General features: G+C 36.2%; 1 long non-coding RNA gene across 2 annotated transcripts; it reads left to right on the forward strand.

Moving 5' to 3' along the window:
- The first annotated feature begins 5889 nt into the window (after positions 1-5889).
- LOC116266538 (uncharacterized) lies at positions 5890-13703 on the forward strand. Of its 2 annotated transcripts, none has more exons than XR_004175402.2 (3): positions 5890-6176; positions 8911-8957; positions 13025-13703. It is a non-coding gene; the product is annotated as an uncharacterized LOC116266538 (long non-coding RNA). The 2 variants fall into 2 exon arrangements; XR_004175401.2 differs by lacking the exon at positions 13025-13703 and adding an exon at positions 11106-11349 and having other exon boundaries at positions 5891-6176.
- Positions 13704-21285: the final 7582 nt, after the last annotated feature.

The following is a 21285-nucleotide window of genomic DNA, read 5'->3' on the forward strand; positions in this document are numbered from 1 at the left end:
AAAGTTTGCGTGTCGTACCCACAGGAATAAGTCAATGAAATAGCGTTGAAGACTTATGTATATTAAAGATAGATGAATCAGAATAACAAGTTTCTCCATCATTCATGAAGTTATATATATATATATATATAATGAATCGGAATAACAAGTTTCTCCATCATTCATGAAGTTATATATATAATATTTTGGCGAGTCTTCAACTCTCAATCCAAGTGCTGCTCGAGTAGAGCACTCACCTCAAGGGCTGGAAGGGCATCAAGGGCTTGTAGAGCACTCAAACCCAATAGTTAGGTTCATCTTCCGGAAGTGCAAGGCTACCAACATTAGGGATGTTGATATATTTGATTTGGATCAGATATATGATTGAACCATTCTAAAAAAAATTATAGATGAAAAAAAAAATTGATTTTCAATTAAGAACTCATATCAGAATTGGATATAAGAAATGACATCAGATTCAAATGTACATAAAGATCTGACCAGATTCAGATTGGAGTTAGTTTTAAATAGATATTTTATATCCAATGTTCTTACATTTTCAAAATCGGTCAGATTCAGTTCAAGAATCGGATTCTGATTCAGATATAAATGTAAAAAATACATTGGAACCAAATTTCGGGTTTGGATATGACCTTCCTTTGTTAATATTTGAATCAGAATTCAAATAGTATGTGAATGTTAAAAAGGTTAATATTTGAATCAGAATTCAAATAGTATGTGAATGTTAAAAAGGTGGATGCAATTAAGGGTATATCTCTGGTTCGAATCTCATATATTAACATCCCTTAGCAATATTGCATTCCTACGATTTTTGTTTTTCTTGAAGGGGTTCTAACGGTCTTCTTTTTTTTTTCAAAATTGTTGAAGCCTTTTTAATTAATATTTTGCATGGCCCGCTATCTTTAAAAATTTTGCGACAGCCAAATTAAAATTTTGAAAATTAAGATGTTACCTACCTTGTATATGTGTGTGTATAATTATGGTGTGACGCATGACATTGGCATCAGGCATTTTGCACAGATCTGATCTTAGATCCGACTGAATTACCAACACTGCATATCTGGAAGGAAAATGACTGAATCTGATAAGTTAATTCGATTGGTTATAGCTTATTTTAAATAATACAAACCGTCGATCTTGATTGCTTATAAAATTCGATTACACATCTACTTACATAATTTTTTTTGCTTAACTAAATAGATTTGGACACCTTGCATCAGTATGTGTTGATTGAATATTTGAAACAACTAGAGAGAAAATGACTGAATTGAATGATGCATGGTCAGTGGGTGGCCGACAATGCTGAATTGCAGAGTTCATGAACCCTGTGTTTATATGTAGAGCATATTGATATTCTTTACAAATTTTACAGGCTTATAAACTATAAAAGTGTTTCCCTGAAAATATCTATATACATTTAAAAATATTTGAAAAATCTATGTGCTTGTGTGTGCGCATATGTTTGTTATATTTATGTAAATCTGTGGATTCTGAAAAATTGGTAGATACGAGACACTTAGGTCTTAATCATATAAGAACTTATTTTGGTTGTTGATCTGTTTCAAATGGATGGTTAAAAGAAAAATAACGAGAAAAAATGGTCAATCAACAGTAAAGGAGTAAAATATCTTGTTTCTTTCCTCTTTTTTTTTTTCAGCTATTCATCTTAAAAGAAAGAACTGTCAAAATGATTCCTGTCTAGCACGTAAGAGTATGGTATTACCAATATTTCTGGATATACATATAATATATATTATATGGTACACCATGTTGTAGAAATGGTCGACGGTTTGTTTGTCATAAAGGTTCAGTTTGGTCATCAGTGACAGACCAATAGTTGGTCGTCGCTATCTTCTTCACTAAGAAAATACTATAACCTTCTCGATTTCTCGGCAAGGTCGTCACTAATATTAGTGTTAGTAATGGTGAGCTATCGCAAGAAATAGCTCGAACCGACGACCATGAACATCACTCTTTTGCGACCCACTATTGAGGGTTTTGTAACTGTTTATTGACAACAAGATCGCCTTTGATGTCCATCAAGTTTTTCTTTTATGGTAAACAACTACAAATGTTCTTGGTGTATGTAATATATATATATATATATATATAGGCCAAAAGGAGTAGAACTGTTTTAAATTCATCAACTTTTATAAATGTAACAAGGTCATTAACTTAGAATTTGCATTTTTACTTCGAATAAAATGATTTTCAATTATTTCATGATATAACTAGCAAACTACTCAAACAATGTATGTTTTTGTTTCCTTGTAGGTTTTTTTTAGCAGTAGGGACACTTCTTGTATCTTTCATAAAATTTGATCAAAGATTGGTCAGATTTATAAGACACTCACAAAATGTCCATACTATCAAACGGCCACTTAAGAGTTATTTGGTAACAAGAACTGTATGTTATTGTTTCATATATCTGTTCTAAAAATTAGAGTAGTTTCATGAAACATCTTCTAAAATGTTTTTTTGAAGCTACACCAATTTTTTAAGTAGATACATATAATAGTAACATATTATTACTGTTCCCAAACGACTCCTTAATGGCTCTGGGATCCATTCAGAAAACAAATTAAGCGCATTTGCTAAGCAGTGGCATTCATGGTTGACATGGTTGGCATCTCTATGAATACGAAGCAGGACTACGTGAATAAACTACAAAAAATTTATGTTCCTGCTTTTACTCCTTTAGTAGTAGATCCATGAATTCCATTCCTTTGAGAATTTGAGAAAATGAACCCACACAAAGGCACACACACGCACGGAGGTAAAATCATTAATCATAAGATCATGCCACTTATGTCTAGTGTCTCCAGGTGTTGCAACCTTCTTTTCATAAATTTAATTATATTGATAAATGCAAAGTGTATGAAAGTACAAGAGCCAAATGAAGTTCACAAAAATCCAATCTGCATATCAATTTTTATGAGAAAAGAAGGTTAAAAATTGCTAATTTATTTGATGGCCTCATGAGACCCGACTCACATTTAATTGATTTTTATGACATCGGTTCCAGTCTAAAAAACTTAGTCGAATTATATACATATGTATAGTTTTAATGGAAGGCGGCTAGGAGGTAGCCTTCCCACCATTTAGAGAATGCTATAATGATGTTGAATTTGTTGAAAACAAACATGCTATTGTTTCAGAGATCGACAAGAAGACTACAAGACAAGATGCAAAGGAGAGATAAATCAGAACGTCTGTTCGGTGTTTTGAACACTGTTGGTTGTCATTACAAGGGTGAACACGAGCCGAGTCAAGCCTGAGTTCACCCTGATCAAGCTCTGCTCGACTAATGAAACCTAGAGCTCGAGAACTCGACAATAGCTCGACATAAGCAGCTCGAGCTTGACTCGACAGTTACATGTGAGCTCGAGCTCGACTCGATTAAGGCTAAACAAACTTGTTTGAATATATGGACTATTACTTTGCCGTAAATCTAACTCGATTCGATTAAGGCTCGACAAACTTGAATGAGCTTTTGTAAAAACTTACATAATCAATTAACGTCAATATACTGGTTTTTTAATTAAAAAAACGAGTCAGATATTTAAAAAATCGCTAAATATCATTTTCAAGCCGAGTCGAAATTTAACAGTTCGAGCTCAGTGAACTTGAACTCAACTTGATTATTTGAGACGCATGAACTCGAGCTCGACTCGTTAAGCAAATGATCGGCTCAAACTAGTGCACAAGTCGAGCTTTAACAACTCATTGTTCACCTCTTGTTGTCAACATCTGTTCTCAAAAGAGAAAAATCTAGAAAATATGTAATGACATTACCAAACATAGTACTTTTAACACGTACAAGAGAAGAGAATTAGTAATAGTTTTCAAATTGGGGAGGTCATGAAAACTTTTTTTTTTCTCTTCTTTTTGGTTCTTTATGTAGCGTGAGTTGTTCTTTCCATTCCTGCAATTCTTGGCTTTCTGAAGCATGCTTCATGACCGGTCTATAACAACCACTAAATTTGGAACTTAAATCCCTTTGAAGTAGACCTTCCTGCCGCCCAATGTGTTACAAGGAGCCCAAGACCACATCTTTAGAAAAGGCCACACACTTTGTAATTGGATTGGATAGAATAGATCCAATGCATATTCTTTGTGCCATGATAAATCAAATTCCTGTTGTGATCCTATTTGATGGGGTGGAATTATGATTCCAGAATTTTAGATTTCTGTTAAGACCTATGTCAAAATGTAATTCTTCAATTCAAGAATTTTAATTTCTGTTTATCAAACATGTCATTTTCAATTCTGGAATCAAAATTTCATATTATCAACCACAAAGAGGAAATAAAATTGAAATATTCATTCGAACTATAATTTGATGTAAAATTTTGCTTATAGAATCAAAATTCAAGGTCATCAAACACCTCCCTCGCTTACTAACACATGCACATATATGATCATATCTGCAGCTTTTATGCGGTTGAGACAAGCATTTAAGTCAAATTGACAATGGCAGAGGCGTGTAAGATTAGATGGTTAAGAGCATAATTATCATGGTATACCTATGCAACAGTGGCTTCATTCAATGATATGCACGGTCATTTAAAAGGGTTAATATTCTCCTCTTCTTTATCCTGAATATTCAAATAAAGGTAGGTTCGTAGTTCAATTCTGTGGGTGTTGTAACTTAAGATGGTAAGACGCGACATACAAGTTGAATGGTGCATCGTTACTATCACTAACACCAATGTAACCTATGACTCCAGATACAAGGGAATAGAGGGCCTTTCGGCCTTGTTTCGAGCAATGGTATGAACCTCTTGCTCACCTGAAATAGTTTGCAAATATCAACAACCTTTTTCCATCATCGTTAATCCATCACAAGCAATGGCAGAGCTCCATGTGTTCTGGTGTCGGCAATTGCTTGCACCGGCCCCATAAAATACTTTCATTTTTTATATTGCTGCCTTTAAATATTTGACTACTTATATATACAATGAAGCAGCCTGACTTAAGGTAGCGTGATTGCAGAAAACACTCGCTTTTCAATGCTCATGACGTGATGAAAAGAAGCATTCAAAGCTTTTGGTAGGCATTAATGCATCAGCCTGCCAATTTAGAAGGGAAGAATTGTCATTTTCAGCACCAATGGACGCGTAATGTTGATTGATATAATAAACTTTAAGTGCAAATTGAAGCCTCATTTTCTGGATTCAAGTGAAATCAATACATAGATTTATTAGAGTAGCATCATCTCTCTTGATCAGCATCATCATGAACAGGGAGGGAGGATATTAGTCTTAACTAGTGAATCAGTGCTTGGATTTATTTGACTCCCATCATCCCCTATGATTAGGGTTGCCATGAAAAGAGAAACAAGAGAATGAGTTAAAAGTGGTAGTTATTACTTTGGACCTCGCCTAGGCTTTATGACACATGAAATGTTATGGCATGCGCATGGTAGTTAATTTCAATGTGTAACAAGTTTCTCCCATCATTCATTATTTTATATATATATATACATATATAGATAGAGAGAGAGAGAGAGAGAGAGAGTCTCAACTCTCAGGCCGAGTTGCTGCTCGAGCAGAGCACTTACCTCAAGTGACCCAAGGGCTAGTCGAGTACACAAACGCAATAGTTGGATTTGAATTAGATGAATACTTTACCATATTCGGCTTTTTTGGATTTGAATTTGGTTGAACAAACTTTTTTATAGCATATTTGATTTCAAAATCTGAATTGATAATCTAAATCTGATTTGTACATTAACTTCAGAATCCAAATCCGATGTTTAAACCGAATCCAAACCATATTATAGAAACTGACACTACACAAAAGATGAGCTTAGACGACACTAGAGCGTCCGACACTGAAAAGGCTGTGTCGGGACTAACCATGTAGTGGAACTTTGGCAACTATGTCGAGCCCTTTTTATTTTCCCTTTTTATTTTGACGCGAGGGAGAAGGCGAGGTTAAACGGAGTGTGAAGGAGAGGAGAGGCGCCTTTCTGCCTTGGACTCCCCTGCGACCAAAATCATCGTCCCTCTTCGTCAATCGACCGATCGAGAGAGAGAGGGATCAATCGTCTCTGGCTGGACAGGCAGTTTCTCTCTTCCTCCATCTCTCCAGCAGTCAGAGATTTTCGTCTCCTTGTCATCGGCCTCTGACGTCCTCCTGCTCTCTGGGCGTTCGTCCTCCCTCGTCATCACGTAATTGTCTCTCTCGTTCTCTCTATGTCTCTCTCTGACATAGGGTAATTGTGGGAATGGCCGACTGAGTAATCTCTATTTCGCTATTCTCTTCGTCTCCATGAAAATGAAAGATAATGAAGTAGGAGCTGTATGAACCAAGTTAACAAATCATAAGCTATCGATTACCCAAAAAAAAAATGAAAATGTTACCTGAAAATGTTCATACACGGGGGAAATCCCTGTAGCGATCATGTTCATAGGAAAAGTGCCCCAGCTGCATTTGGGATTCGAAACTGTTCTCAAGTTCAACCGACGCTGGTGCTACAGAAAGGCGGTCCGGCTGCATTTGGGGTTCCAAACTGTTGTTGTCGACTGCTTCTACTTGCTATTGTTCCACAAAAGGAAAAGGAAAACCAGGACTAGTTCATATAGGAACTGAACACATACGGTTTGCAATACTAGATATGCCTTTAGGGTATGCAAGGCATTTGTGAAGTCTTATAGTAAAAGGAGTTTGAGCTTGGCCTGAGGAGAGAAATGTAGAGACTGCTTTCCATGATCGGACTCGATGCATTGCTGCTTCAATCTGTTGCTCAAATTGGTCCAAATTGTTCATGCTAAGCATCTCGAGATCCTCTCCCATGAAATACCTTATGCTTGTCTGCTGCATTTCCATATCATTATTCAAGCTAGACATCTCTTCTGTCAGCTGCTTTAAGAAGTACCAAATATATTACATTTGCCATATAGCTCATGAAGTTAAAAACCAATTAGAAGGGGACGAGGACAACCTGATTCTCATGCACCCGATACACTTGCTCTTAGTCCACAAACTTCCCGTGTATCTGTCTAGTAAGGAACTTTACCATTATTTATTATTGTTTTTTGACAAGTTGAGTTCAGTAATTGCCCGGTGAAGAACTTTACTGAGAGCTACTTCACCTATTGCTAACAAGGATCAGCAGTTCATGGTTCAGCAACTGCAGCATGAAGGGCACGGTGCACTAATTTAATGTGAATTGGAAAAAGAAAAATTATGTTGGTTGTCAAAGTGTGAAAGTGGGCTCTTCAAGCTTCACTTTTGGCAGGTTGACAGACGAGCGTCTAATTAGGTGAGCATGGTTGATGGAATTTTGCTTCTAGTTTAATCATACTGCTTATGTGTCATGCTTAATTCAACAGCAAGCAACCTTTCATCCTTTCTTTACCTTCAAGATAAAAGGGAATGAGGTAAAGAGGCTTGTATAAAAGTATGGGTGCAGCCATGATATTTTCCCAGAACTTTTTTTTTTTTGGAGGAATGTACGGTCCACAGATCAATTGTGATATATATCCAAACCTTCTAATAGGAATTTATTTATACTGTACTCACCTCCAAGCAAAAACTTCTCTCTCTGCCCTTGCCCCACTAGCTAGTGTTTTTCCTTTTAATTAGTTTGGTAACTGATCATGAGAAAGATCCACTCTTTGGATTGAAGATCACCTAGCCGGGCTGGTCTAAAATGTTGTTCCTACGGTGCTACAGGCGTGGAAAAGACTAAAACCTTTTTTATTCATTGTCAGCGAAAGACTCGATCAATATCTGGAAATTCAGAAAATATGAAAAGCTTGACTAGCCTTTTGTTGTGGCAGGAGACTCAGATGGATTTTAGTGTTTACACCAAATGACAGTAAAAATCATGACAGATGAGGAAAAAGAAAGAAGAGGGGTTGTGAAAAAAAATTAACATATTATGTTTGTGGCAGTGAAATGCAAGAGAGGTTGAGGGAGTTGAGTGAGGTTGAGAACAACAAAAAGTACTCTCTCTTTGTCTGTCTCACACACACAGAGAGAGATTAAGATGCTTTCTCTGAATAATTACTAGTCCCATAGGTTGTTGTAGGTGAAAGAGGTAGACATAAGGGGAGTCCTGTGCTTTCAAGTGCACTTGTCTAATGTCATGCCCCTGTAGTGTGATTTATCCTCAATTTTTTATCCCACAATGCATTTTGTTATGCTTGCCTGTTGATCAGTTTCTGAAGGTTTGTTGTATCCTGTAGACACACTAACCACGCGATCAGGACATTTTGGAGATGCTCACGAGACCTTATAAGACTGCTTTAGCTGAATTTGCTCATCATATCTTCCCTTGTGGTCGTTCTTCTCATCCCTCGATTCACAATAGGTTGAGTGAAGTTGGTCTGTTCTAGGTTTAGAACTTTTATAGTCCAAGATTTAGTGAGTATTGTCTGGTTTATTTTTGGGATATTCCATGCTTAATATCTATTTTGTTTCCTTTGTGGCATTAGAAACACCATGTCAAATGTGATCTTCAACAACACATGGTTCCCAACACCTAATATACCATGTGATGTCTTCGCTTCATGAAAGGGGTAGAACACCCCTTCCCAACACGTGACACTAGCTAACTCTAATCAAGAAGAACAGTGGGGACCTGTTGGATCCATTCACTACAACATTCACTAAACATAAGGTGCTTATGCCCACCTACATATGGCATTTTTTTCCAACATGGATAGAGGAGCAAACTAGGTAGGTTAATCTAAGATGTTAAAACCTAGATCCTTTATATTGAACTGTTCCTGTTGGTTTCCCTTTTTTTTTTTTGTGAAACAATAAGCAGGGAAGCTGCAGAGTTCTAGCTGTCAGATTTGTTTTCTTATTGATGAGCTTTGTTTGTTTCATTTAATTTGTTCGTGCACTGATACTCTTCTTTATACAGGCTGATATATTTCACTTGATTTGCAATAGGTACTGTTGCATACTATGACACAAATAAAGTGTGAGATACAGATGAGGTGAGTAGTGTAATATTGTCATTTGCATGTTTTTTAATTTTTAATTTGATGGAATTATATGTATGAACTATTAAACTTGTAGAGCATGAGGTTTGGTTTGATGCTTTATTGTCTAAACTTTGAATTTTGAGTTTTGCAGATTGTGCATTATGTATATATAGATATACAATTTTCTTTCCTTGTCTTTTTCTTTCTCCAATTTTTGGCCATTCGATGATGCTAAGTTGATAAGCAAATGCTCATCATGTTATCACTTGCAATGAGTACTAGCTAAGCCCTTTGTGATCAGAGCATCACCAACAAACAGTTCAATCGTGTCCTTACATTTGGACCTCTTCTTTAAGCTTTTCCTTTACTTTTCCATTGTTGAATTTATGCTGGCTTAATTTTTCAATTAGGTAGCAACAGATCCCCCTGCTTTGATTGCATTCTTGCATCACATTGAAAAACGTCATCTTTATAAGTATATATTGTGCTCTTTTGCCACATCCATTTCATGTTATTGATTTCTGAGATTATGTTATAGACAAGGGATATGAGGCAAAAAGGATGTAGGCGTTGGGGTAACAATTTCCAGTTCTCATGACTTGAGATATTCAAGTGAAGGCACATGAGCAGTTGGGTGGGGTTTGCTGAAACCGCCTTTAATTAATTTCTAGTTCCATGTGGTTTGACAGGCTGTCCGATCTTCTAAGCTTCCCTTGACCAAATGGGACACAAGGTAGCTAGCATTTCAAATGCCACAGCATGCAGTGGCTAGATCAACAAGACCCTATTATGTCTGCACTGTCTTTCGTGTCACCATCTGATGGGTTGGATTATGAGGCTGTCGGTACTCGAGAGATGAAGTCACCCTTGTTTCTATGCTCTTAGGGTCTAGTGTTGTTGGACGGACATATAGTACCTATGTCACATAGGTGCAAGGTGCGGGTGCAGATGCCGGAGCGGCACATCTTAAAAAATTTAGGTCTGGCGAGGGTATTTATTATTATTATTATTAATTTATTATTATAATCTATACACATATATATATATATATATATATATATATATAATATGACAAAAATTGTCTATAAACCACAAAATTATCAAATATAAAAGTAAAATTACAATTTGCAAATCATGATATCATTATCAATCATCAATTCAACAAGAAATATACTCTAGTTTTGAGTTCACAGTTCATACTTCATCCGTCAAGTTTGCTTTGGCTCTTTATGCACGTACAGATATTTATGCAAATAAATGTGGCTGATCATGGGTTGGATATAAGACAAGCCAGTCTGTGCTTGTAACTTTAACGTCATATATAGATGATAGATCATGCATATGTAAGTATCTAACACAACAGAGTTCAGCATAAAGTATCAACTATGCCAATGAAAATTTGCATTCACCTCATTAATCTAATACACAATCGGCCATATGCACATGGACAAACAACTACAATTTACAAATACATGCAACATTGGGGGGAGGGTGGGTGTGATCGAGTTTGAACCGGAAGACGGAGAGAGAGAGGAGCAGGAAGGGCATGGCCGATCATGCCCTAAATCATGTTTTACATAAATAAAAAAACCAAAAAATGGACCAAAATGTCCATGATGTGGTTTGATATGACAAAAATGGTCGGGTGCCCGACTCACCTTGACTTTGTATGGGTGCGAATATGGGTCGCACCGGCGTCATGTCGATGCTGGTGCATTACCAAAAACAGTGAGTGCGACGCGCGTGCGTTACCAAAAACAGTAAGTGTCACACTTGTCACTGTTTGCCGTCCAGAATCGACTGACCACCCAACCAACTATGTTTGGTCTCTAGGGGCTGAATTATAAAGCTGTCAATGGCCGTATGAGAATGCAAGCGTTTTGTGCAACCACTGTGCAGGTCTTCTCTTAATTAATTGCCCATTCATTGTGACATTGCTGAGCCAGCCTACGCTTGACATTGCTGAGCATGGAAGCATGCCGGAAACAGCTATCTCGCTAAATTAGTCCAACAAAAGTTTTTCATGACAGGAAAACCAATTCAATTTAATTTAATAGCAGAAGAATAGTATAAAAGGGGATTGAAGCTTGACTTTTAGATTGAAATGTGCATTACATTTTTTCATTTTTTGGGTTTCTTCTTCATGTTCCACTCGTGTAGGAGCAAGAAACTATTCAGCTGCTGCAGTGATATGCAAATCTGGCTAAGCTATCAGAGACTGGTGTGTCACCCTTTTGACTGGGTCAGCACCCATATGCTATTTTAGTTTGTCAGAGATTTTAAAAATAAAAAAACCTGCCCGTTTAATTGTAAGAAAAACAATCTCACAAGAAGCTGCAATGGACAGGGTATATATGTTGTGGTTTATTTTGTTGCTTTCAATTGTGTTAATATAACTCTATCAGGATTTGTGCGTGTGTCTCTGTGCATATATAGAAGTTAATTTTTGTGTATAAATTTTTTTGATTGTGTAGAAAATCCTTTAGAACTGAAAAAAAATTAATTGTACACATTTTTTTTGTGATCAAAATTTCAAGGCCGAATCTGGATATCTGCCGGCACTTAAAACATGACGGCCAAATCCCCAGCCATGAAATTATATTCAAATCCAAATCCACTCAATATTTACTTAAATCTGAATCTCAATTTCTATGTCATTTCTTATATCCGAATTTGATGAGAATTCTTAATCATATATAATTTTTTTTTCTCATGCCTGATTTTTTTTTATGTGGTTCGGTTATCGGATTTAAATCAGACTTATTAACATCTCTAAAACAACAATATTTTGTCCCCACGGACTCAATGTAGTTGACCTCTATGTAAATGTAGGGATGGAGCTATGAGTTCTTTTTCTTGGAGGAGCCCAATTGTCTAAGGTTCTTTTTCAAAAGTTCTAGTCATTTCAAAATCTTTTTGCAGTCCCAGTTTTTTTAAAATTTCTTGCTTAGCTAAATTAAATCTTTTGAAAATTATAGCAACTAATTTTTAAGAAAAGATCTTTTTCTTGGAGGAGCCCAATTGTCTAAGGTTTTTTTTCAAAAGTTCTAGTCATTTCAAAATTTTTTTGCAGTCCCAGTTTTTTTAAGATTTCTAGCTTAGCTAAATTAAATCTTTTGAAAATTATAGCAACTAATTTTTAAGAAAAGATCTCAGAGCGGGCCATAGCCTGCCCAGCTGTTGTCTCAATGTGTGTGTGTCACATGCCATTGGCATAAGGCATATTTTATGACCTCACATCAAGATGGGCATTGGACCGTGCCGAACCAAGGCTCAACAAAGCCAGGCTCAAGTTGGCCCCAAGCCCTTGTTGGCAGCTTAAGCCCAGCTCGTTTATATATCGAATTGGGCTCGTCCGTCAGATTTATACTTGTCATACTCAATTTGATGTCTACCATTATTTGAAACTTTAACATTTCATTTTTTAACATCTGAAAAAAAGCATCTGTAACACACAAAAGGTTTCAAGGGGAGATATTGACGACACACCTACAGTTTATAAGTGAGCCAGCTGCCAACGGCATGCGTGTATATATATATATATATATATATATATATATATATATATATATATATATATATATATATATCGAGTCAAATCAAACTCCTGACACAGGCCAACTGGATTATAAGTTCTTAGACACTGGAGCATTTCCCACCATTAATTTTTCATTTCCATAATATTTCTTTAAGGACAAGAGGTTACCTGGATTATCAGTGACATGGTTTGATGCTCCAGTGTCTAAGAACGACGTCTGATCTTGTTCTCCAGCCCTGATCTTGTTCTCCAGCCTTCTTTACTGCTGCTAAAGCTTTTGGAATATCGTCTGTTTGAAATGCTTGATTGAATCTATGCCAGTAATTTAATGAGAGATGGTTTGGTTTGTCGCAAGTCTGACATATCATTCTCTTTATAAGGATTACCTGTCGACTTCTCTCCCTTTTGGTCCGATTTAGACTGAACTTTACCTCTCACATTGTTGCTTGCTTGAGGAAATCCTCCAACGGCAGAGTTGAAATTATGCTTGAACCGGTTGTCATGACCATATAATATTGTTGTGCATTTCTGCGTTGCACAGAAAAAGCAGTCCGAAGATTAACGCCATTCTCCTCGGCGTGAATGATTCTCATAGTCTTATGCGCCTGCAGCAAGGCGACAACTTCAGTGTATCTCATGCTTGTTGATCTAGTTAGCATGGATGTAACAAATGCTTCATATCCACTACCAAGACCATTCAACAGCAAGAAAATTTTACTCTGATCACATATTGGCTGGCCTATAGCAGCAACACTTGTAGACTCTGATATATTCATTCATGGATAGCTGCTTCTTGCGGTGAAGTTGAAGCCTTTTGAGTTAATAAATACTCACGTTGCCTTGGATCATGAGCAAAGGTGGTAACGAGGGCATCCCAAACTTCTTTTGAAGTCTCAAGCTCAACAAACATACCGGGAATTTTCTTTGACAGAGTTCCGGTTATCCATCCTCTTAACAAGCAGACAGATTGCTTCCAATCAGCATAATCTGAATTTTCTACTGATATATTATTCTTAGAAATCAATTTCTCAGGCTTGGAATAATTTCCTTTAATGTATCGTTTCATATTTTGGCTTTCAATTAAGCCAAGAAACTGGGTTTTCCGTAACAGAAAATTGTACTGATTTAATTTCAGAGGTACAAACTTGGTCACGCTGAGATTGTAAGCGTAGGGATACTTAGCTTCGCTGTGTTCGCTTGTCGTCGACATCTTCAATTTCTCCATCAGCAGAGTATTTCTGAGATTTCCTTTCCTTCAACCGATGGCAGTCACACCCAGAGTATGAGCTACCATAAAAGAAAACAGAGAAAATACTTTAACCTGGTTCGGAGATTTACATACCTTTCTGACAAATCAGATCTCCTTGATTTTTGGTACAGATTTTTTTTTTTTATAAGGAGTTATCTTATCTTGAGTACTAGCCTCCTTCTCGATATATCTTCTCACAAAGTTTATCCGTTGTAGCCTCCTTCTCATCAAGCTTATCTTTGGTAGCTGATTCTTTGGTGGCGGTCTCCTTAATTTTAGGCTTCTTATCTTTAGCTGCAGCTGCGTCGTTAACACTCCAAATGGATGCTAGCCTACCTTTTGCATCATTCCCCCTCAAATGGATTTTCAGTTGGGGAAAGATGAACAGGTTGCACATAATAGCTTTGGAGCTTTAGGAATAGAAGATTAAAATTGAAGCGACCTATAAGTTAATACGCATAGATTTCAAGCCCTATCATGCATAACTCCAACTCCAGCAGTTAATTCACTCCAAATTAAATTATACTACTGGATGATGCATATGTGATCTTGGATAGTGAAAGATGTTAATCAACTAACAACATTGACTTCAGCTGAATTAGTTATGGTTATTGTTTTAATCGCTGACAACTTTACCAACAAATCCACGATTGAGTAGTCGAGTAATCAGAAAGTCCTCAAAACTTCATTGGTCATTTTTTCTTCGATGTAGACTTACCTTGATATGAAAGATTATCAAAAACATAACAGACAGTAGATCATGATTAATATATCCATCCATAAAGCAATTAGAAGCGGAACATAACAGCAGTTGCTTTAATTATACAGAAAAACTTGTGCTTGTCCCTCAAGCAAAGCAACGACGCTTTAATTCATGAGGAGAAGGATGTTGAGTAATTGAGATCCATCAGGCAAGGGTTGCAAATTTATGTTGTAATCCATACACTATCTGCTAAAATTAGTACAAAATGAGGATATAGAATCTTGAGATTCACCAAATCCAATGCAGTGGCAGATCCAGAATGAATATTTTGGCTGAGGGGCGCTCTAAGTTTAAATTTCAATCTTTGAAGGCACCCATATGTAAAAAACAAAAACACTGAAAATTAATGAAGTTTCTATATATAAATAAAGTAAAATTTCTGGGCTCTGAGTAGAAAATTGCTAACAACAGCTACATCCTACCTCCGCCACTGATCTGAGGCGATCAGTTTATGAACAGCTACTTATTTCAACATTAGTGTAGGGGCGTCGGAAATGAAGAGGAACGAGTGATTGTTTTTCTAAGTTCCAAAATGTACTAAATATGTAACAGCAGCATGGGTGGAAAAACACAAGAATAAATATGTAAAAGCATGTCTTTTGTGATGCTTTTTAGCGACACAAAATAAAAAAAGTGATCAATATTTTCAATATATATATATATACCAGATGTTTGAGAATAATTAAAATTTAAAAATGTCATTAAAAAAAGTTACTAAATTGACATTAACCATCGTTTAGAGTAAAACGATTATGATCTTTTAGGGATAAATTTTTTAATTTTAATCATCCCAGAATTATGTGACTCAAGGCAGCTTTAGGATTATTACTTGATGGACTGGGCAGTAGGATTAGGCGTAAAACCATGTCTCAGTTTGTTAATAATATGTAGTAACTTCTTTTACGGCAGTACCGTACCCGGAACCATACAGTTTAATCTTAAGTGCTATCCTAAATAGTATAGCGTGATTGGCCGTGCCAACTTTTATTTTTCTTTTCTCCTTACTTACCTGTAAGGGTAGTTGAGCAGAACCACTTTTTTTGCAAGCTTAATTTTTTTTAAAAAAAACAAAAAATCAACTATTCCTTAATAAGTCTGTGCATTCGACTGGTCCGACCCAATAAGAAGTCGGACTAAGTTGGGCTGCTGCCACAACTGCAGCTCAGACCCAGCCCGTTTCAGTCCAGCCTGACATGACTCACGAGCAATGGCGTAGTCACATTGTAACTACCCACACCACTCTCTTAAAAGTTTTTTATTTTAAATGAAAATCTTAAATATTTATCGTTATATATATAAGTGCCCCCACCAAATATTTATCGCTACGGCTCACAAGTATGATAAAATATATACTTTTACATGAAATTTGACATATAAATATAATTAACTATAACAAATATATATAGTTATATACATAATATTAAAAATAATTTATGAAGCTAAGTCAGTCCCACCCGTCCCAGCCCGAGTTGGGCCGGTATTAGGTCGGTACCTGCAGTTGCCCACCCTTAAATATTGGGCTCCACTTGAAAAAGTCATTAATGATTAGCGCATTATTGAAAGACAAAAAGTTCGAATTCAAAAAAGACGACTGCTAAGAACAGTTTGGATCCCAACCGGCAGACAGCGAAGTACGTATTACTTTCCCAATTATTTTTTTCTTACAAAGGAACAAATCACTCAATGGGCCGGAGAGTTCTGTGTTTGATTCACGTACTTGGCATCTTAGAAACCGACACGAGGTGAAGGGGAGCTGCATCCGCTGGGTCTGGGGCGTTGTCAAAACCCTCAAGACGCCAAAAATGGCGTTTGGCTGGACGGACAAACACACGCATTTTGTCGTTCCGGCAGTTCTTGTTTGCATCTTTTTTTTTTTAAAAAAAAGTTGGCACGATGCTGGGAAACATTATTCTCTAAGTATAATGAAATGAGGAGGATGCTTTGGCCTTCACTCAAGTAGTGAAATTTGAGTGTCACTCACCTAAAAAAAAACGATATTTTTTCATTAAAATTTAAATTTTACACAAATTTTATGCCTAATAAAATATCATCCATAATTTACGCCCCTCTAGTTCCTTTAAATTTATGTTTCTTCCAGTTTCCTTCTTTCTCCAATTCAAATCTCTCTTCCCTTTGTCTTGAGAGATTCAAAGCTCCTTTTATTTTATTTTTAGCAGTTTAGCTGTGTGGCGTGTTGTATGTGTGCTAATTGACCACCTATTCAATTTTGAAGTCAATCACTTCCTTCCAACCCAAGCTTTCCGTGCAAGCGGGTCGAGCCAAGGGGCGGGTAGCCGCCCATGTTTTGAAAAATTACAATTTAGTGCACTAAAATTTTGAGAAATGTGAGTTTGGTTCCATAAAACTTTTGAAAAATAGGTGACCGATAAACCCACCTAAGGGCAAAATCTTGGTTCCGCCGGCCCCATGTTGATTGCATAGCCCGTCATTCTGCTTGATCTAGGCCCTAGTAAACATTGTGGCATCGGTTTTTAAACAGTTTTGGCTGATCCAGCAGCCAGGAATGAAGCCAGAAATTTTTCATGACAATAGTTGAATTAAAGTTTTTAAATTAATATTATTTTTTAAATTTTTATATAAAACAAATAAAATTTTCTCAAATTTACATGTAAATTAAAAAAAATGAAGAGGGGCAAGGGCCCCTCCAAACCTTCCTCAACTCATTGACACGCAATAGGTTCATGTGAACATAACATCCATAAAAATCAAACTAGCGACAGAGACCAATTCTCTGAACCATTAGGGTGACCAGCATCCATGCTAATAACGTCACTTTCAAGTGAAGCTCAGAAAAATAAAACAAGGGTGGAAAATGCAAACGAAAGTGTTGGCCAACTTTATAATGAAGCTGAGAGTAAAACCGATTGGTTGCGGTCATCAACAGCCGCGCACGTCGGTGTCGCTAATGGTAGGACGATGCTGACGCATACGAACGTTCATCAAGTGGGGCTCGGCTGAGACCCAGTCGTGGTGGACGTAGTCAGGTCTCACTCGAAACTTCCCTTGAGTCCTTGACCGGGCAGAGTCTTCTTATCGGCCGAGTTGCAAAGCTTTTAATTGTACATTATTATAAAACGTCAACGCCCTTTTTGAGTCGACTTTATTACCTTCTGGCTTTTTTCGTTGACCAACAAAATATGTATATTCTTTTTTCTTTTGTATGTTGAAACCCAAAAATGAAAAATGGGCTCCAAATTGTTAAACTTGCCGTACCCTATCAAATTATCAAGCTTACTTTTCATCTCAAGTAATTCATGTTTTAGTAGAAACTGGGGGGCCTTACTCCAAGGTGTCACATTTCGAAGTTCACTGTAGCATGCACAAACAATGACTTCTAATAATAAGTTATCAAATACTAATATTCTATCCACATGCTCTCATACCATAAATAAAAAAAAGCAAAAAAAGTGAGCATCAGTTAGTGTGGTTTGGTTTGAGAGCCTAGGTTCACAACCAAAGAGCTTTGATCACTTGCTATTCAATCAATATGTGGATCTTGTTTCATATGTTTCTTATGAGGATATTATTCCATATAGTTTCATTCTAACAATATATATGTCATTAATTGGAATATACATCTCCCTTTCCTCATTCATACATATATATTCTCAATTGGAAAATTGCTACTATTTTCTCAACGACTGTCAATGCTTCAATCTTTTATCTCTAGTCAGTTAAGTCCTATTAACAATGACAAGTATCAAACTGAAATGGAAATGATTAGTATTGCCAATAATAAGTGTTTCTATATATTCTTATTATGTCACTACTTTGTCTCATAGTCATTCATTTTATAGTTGTTTTGGTTCATAGACCATGTCATTTTCTTTTCTATGTTACTTAGAATAAATAGGGCAAATCATTTTTTGCATTGTTATTTGAGTTGGTTGTACCATCATTCCATAACATGGATATAGGCTCTTAGCAGCCGAATGAACAATAAATGATTTTTCCTTCTAATTCTGCGTTCCTTCTTGTTCTTTTCCCAATCAACTTCATGGAGTTGTCATATTCTACCTGTGCATTATCAAAGCCATGTTCCATTTCTTGGAAGTCTCTACATTCCCAGTTCAGTTTCTATTATCAATTGTTGAATGCATTGAATCAACAAGTAGTTGGATTCCTCCAGATCAGCCTATAACTATTCAAATATATGTATCAAAAGGCTGCAGCAAAGTGGTCTTGCATTAAGAAAGTTGGCACCTTTTATAATTTAGTATTAGACCTCTCTTTTTTTCATGAGAATCTCTTGAAAGATTTTGAAATGAATTTGATGTAATTGCAAGCTAACTTATTATGCTTAGAAGTAAAAATCTTAAAATAAAACACCATGAAAAATTTTAGAAGCACAACACATGATGCCTGCATGTGCACTTTTGGTTACATCATGAGCCAAAATAAGTTTGAAAAATGAGCCAAAATGTATGTGCCTCTTTCATTTTTCTACAAAAAATAGTGTCATTGTTATACCTAGAGATGTAAAAATATCTTTTGCTTCAAGAATAACCAGCCTAAAGTAATTACAGTTTTGGACAAGATAAGTACTTCTAAGATTATTTTTTATGCTCTGAGCTAGCATAACTTTGACTAGCAACTATTTTTGTTGGATACTACGATTGTCTTTCTTTAAAGCACTTCGGAAGAATATGTATGGAAATTCTTTTAGGTCCACTTGAAGATAATAAGCTCTCTCGATCTTACATACAAACTCCAAAAGACGATCTACGGGTTCATGGAACCTCCAAGCATTGGTATTTCAAGAAATGTGTTGACAAACTATGTAAGCGAATTCTAAAAACGCTGACAAAACCTGACAAGCAAAATATAAAACTTGAAAAAAAAATTATATTAAAATTAATTTAAACTAAAAACTGGAACAAAATGACTAACTGTATAATAAAGCTAATAACAATCTTAAAACCTTTCTATAAATGGTAGAAACTAGATCACATAGAATATGAACACTTTAATTACCATATAATCCAATAAGCATAACTTAAACATATCCTAATGGATGTCAAGATAGAAAGGCGGGGATTCTTAATATAAACAACAGCAGAAAATAAATAAATAAATAAATAATGAATTGACTAATAACCTAAAAACAACGTTTATAGTTAAAGGTTGATTGTCAAATATCAAATTGATCGGCCGAATGAATTAAGTCATGTGGGTAGCAATTATTGGCCAACTACAACCAACCGGTCAAATCCGGAAAAAAAAAAACTAAGCAAAAGCAAACTTAAATCCAGCAAAAGTGGTAAAAAAAAAGTAGTCTAGAAGAAATATATAGTAGATTAATTAAAGAAAAACAAATTAATAAATCAAAACTAAAATCATCTAGCAACCTCAGCCCCTAAAATAGAACTTAAATCAACTAACTTCATCTAAAAAAATTGCAACAATCAGAAACTAAGTAATTCACCCCTCGAACAAGCAAGAAACAATAGGAAAAGATATGCCTATCTTTAGAGAAAGCACGAATTTACATGCATTTAAAATAAGTCACATAAATATTTCATGAATATGGGGAAGTAGAGGCCAAATGCTTCCACCAACTTTAAACGGGGGTGGTTACGAGCTGCATTACTTAGACTTCTAAGTTTCTCAATCGACAGCAAGAGAATAAGTCATGTTTAACTTCTTTTCTCAGTCACCAACGAGTTTGATAAGTCGTAGGGTTGAAGAAGATGCAGTTGCCAAACTCCTCAGATCAGGTGGTCGTGATATCGACTAAAGATGGTAATAGGCAATTTAGCTGCATCCACCTGGCAGCTCCCTGCCGTTGAACGAGGCTTAATTAACAACTCCACCGCGTAGACTCTTGTCCTCTTGCCCCAACCTATCTGCCTAACCCCAGCCAATCTCTCTCTCTCTCTCTCTCTCTCTCTATATATATATATATATATATATATATATATATATAGAGAGAGAGAGAGAGAGAGAGGAGAGAAAAAGGGACAAAAAAAACACAGAGAGATCTTCCATGCTCAAGGACAGAACATGCATGATCTAACCATGGAGGGGCGGAGCCAAAGAGAATGCCCGAATTAAAGTTTTTAAAATTTTGACTGTGGTCGAAATCTCATTTTCCCAAAACTTTTATATATAACAAGTGAACCCCACAAAGATCATCTAGTTTCTCCATGTGCCAATCCTAAGAGAACAAAGACCAAAGCGATTCCCCAAATCAGATATCTTCATTGTTTGCTTTAGTTGTTTGCTTTAGTTATAAGACCTTTTGTTTCTAAATCTCTTCCTTTTATAACCGCAGTTGCCCGTATTGATGGTAACTTTCTTGCATATATCCTCATCCAGCCCATTATGGGATCTTGTGTAAAGATGATGAATCCTATATATATATATATATATATATACAAGACGAAGGCAATCGTCCACGTTAAGCATTGGTTGTAGGACCACGTCTCTAAAGCAGCTGCCCATGTTTTCTCCACAACCACGATACAAATTCTCTTGCGTAATTGCCGAAGCAGAAAGTGGATCCAAACGGACATGCGTGAAACTTAAAGTAACAAGCAAAAGTGTTTAAAAAGTGCACGGATATGTGAACCGCATCATTCGTCTCGGAAGCGTAAGCAAAGAGCAATGGAAGGAAGCAACGGAACTAACTATGCGTGTTTGATTCCCTTTTTTGGATTCCTTGGAACAGGATGAACAGGGACGACCTGTTCTTCCAAAACCAAGAAAGTGGATCGGCAGAGTTCGTTCTTAACTTCACTAAGCAGTTATTGCCAGACATTTAAATATG

This window comes from Nymphaea colorata, chromosome 13 (genome assembly GCF_008831285.2).
Source record: "Nymphaea colorata isolate Beijing-Zhang1983 chromosome 13, ASM883128v2, whole genome shotgun sequence".
Lineage (NCBI taxonomy): Eukaryota > Viridiplantae > Streptophyta > Magnoliopsida > Nymphaeales > Nymphaeaceae > Nymphaea > Nymphaea colorata.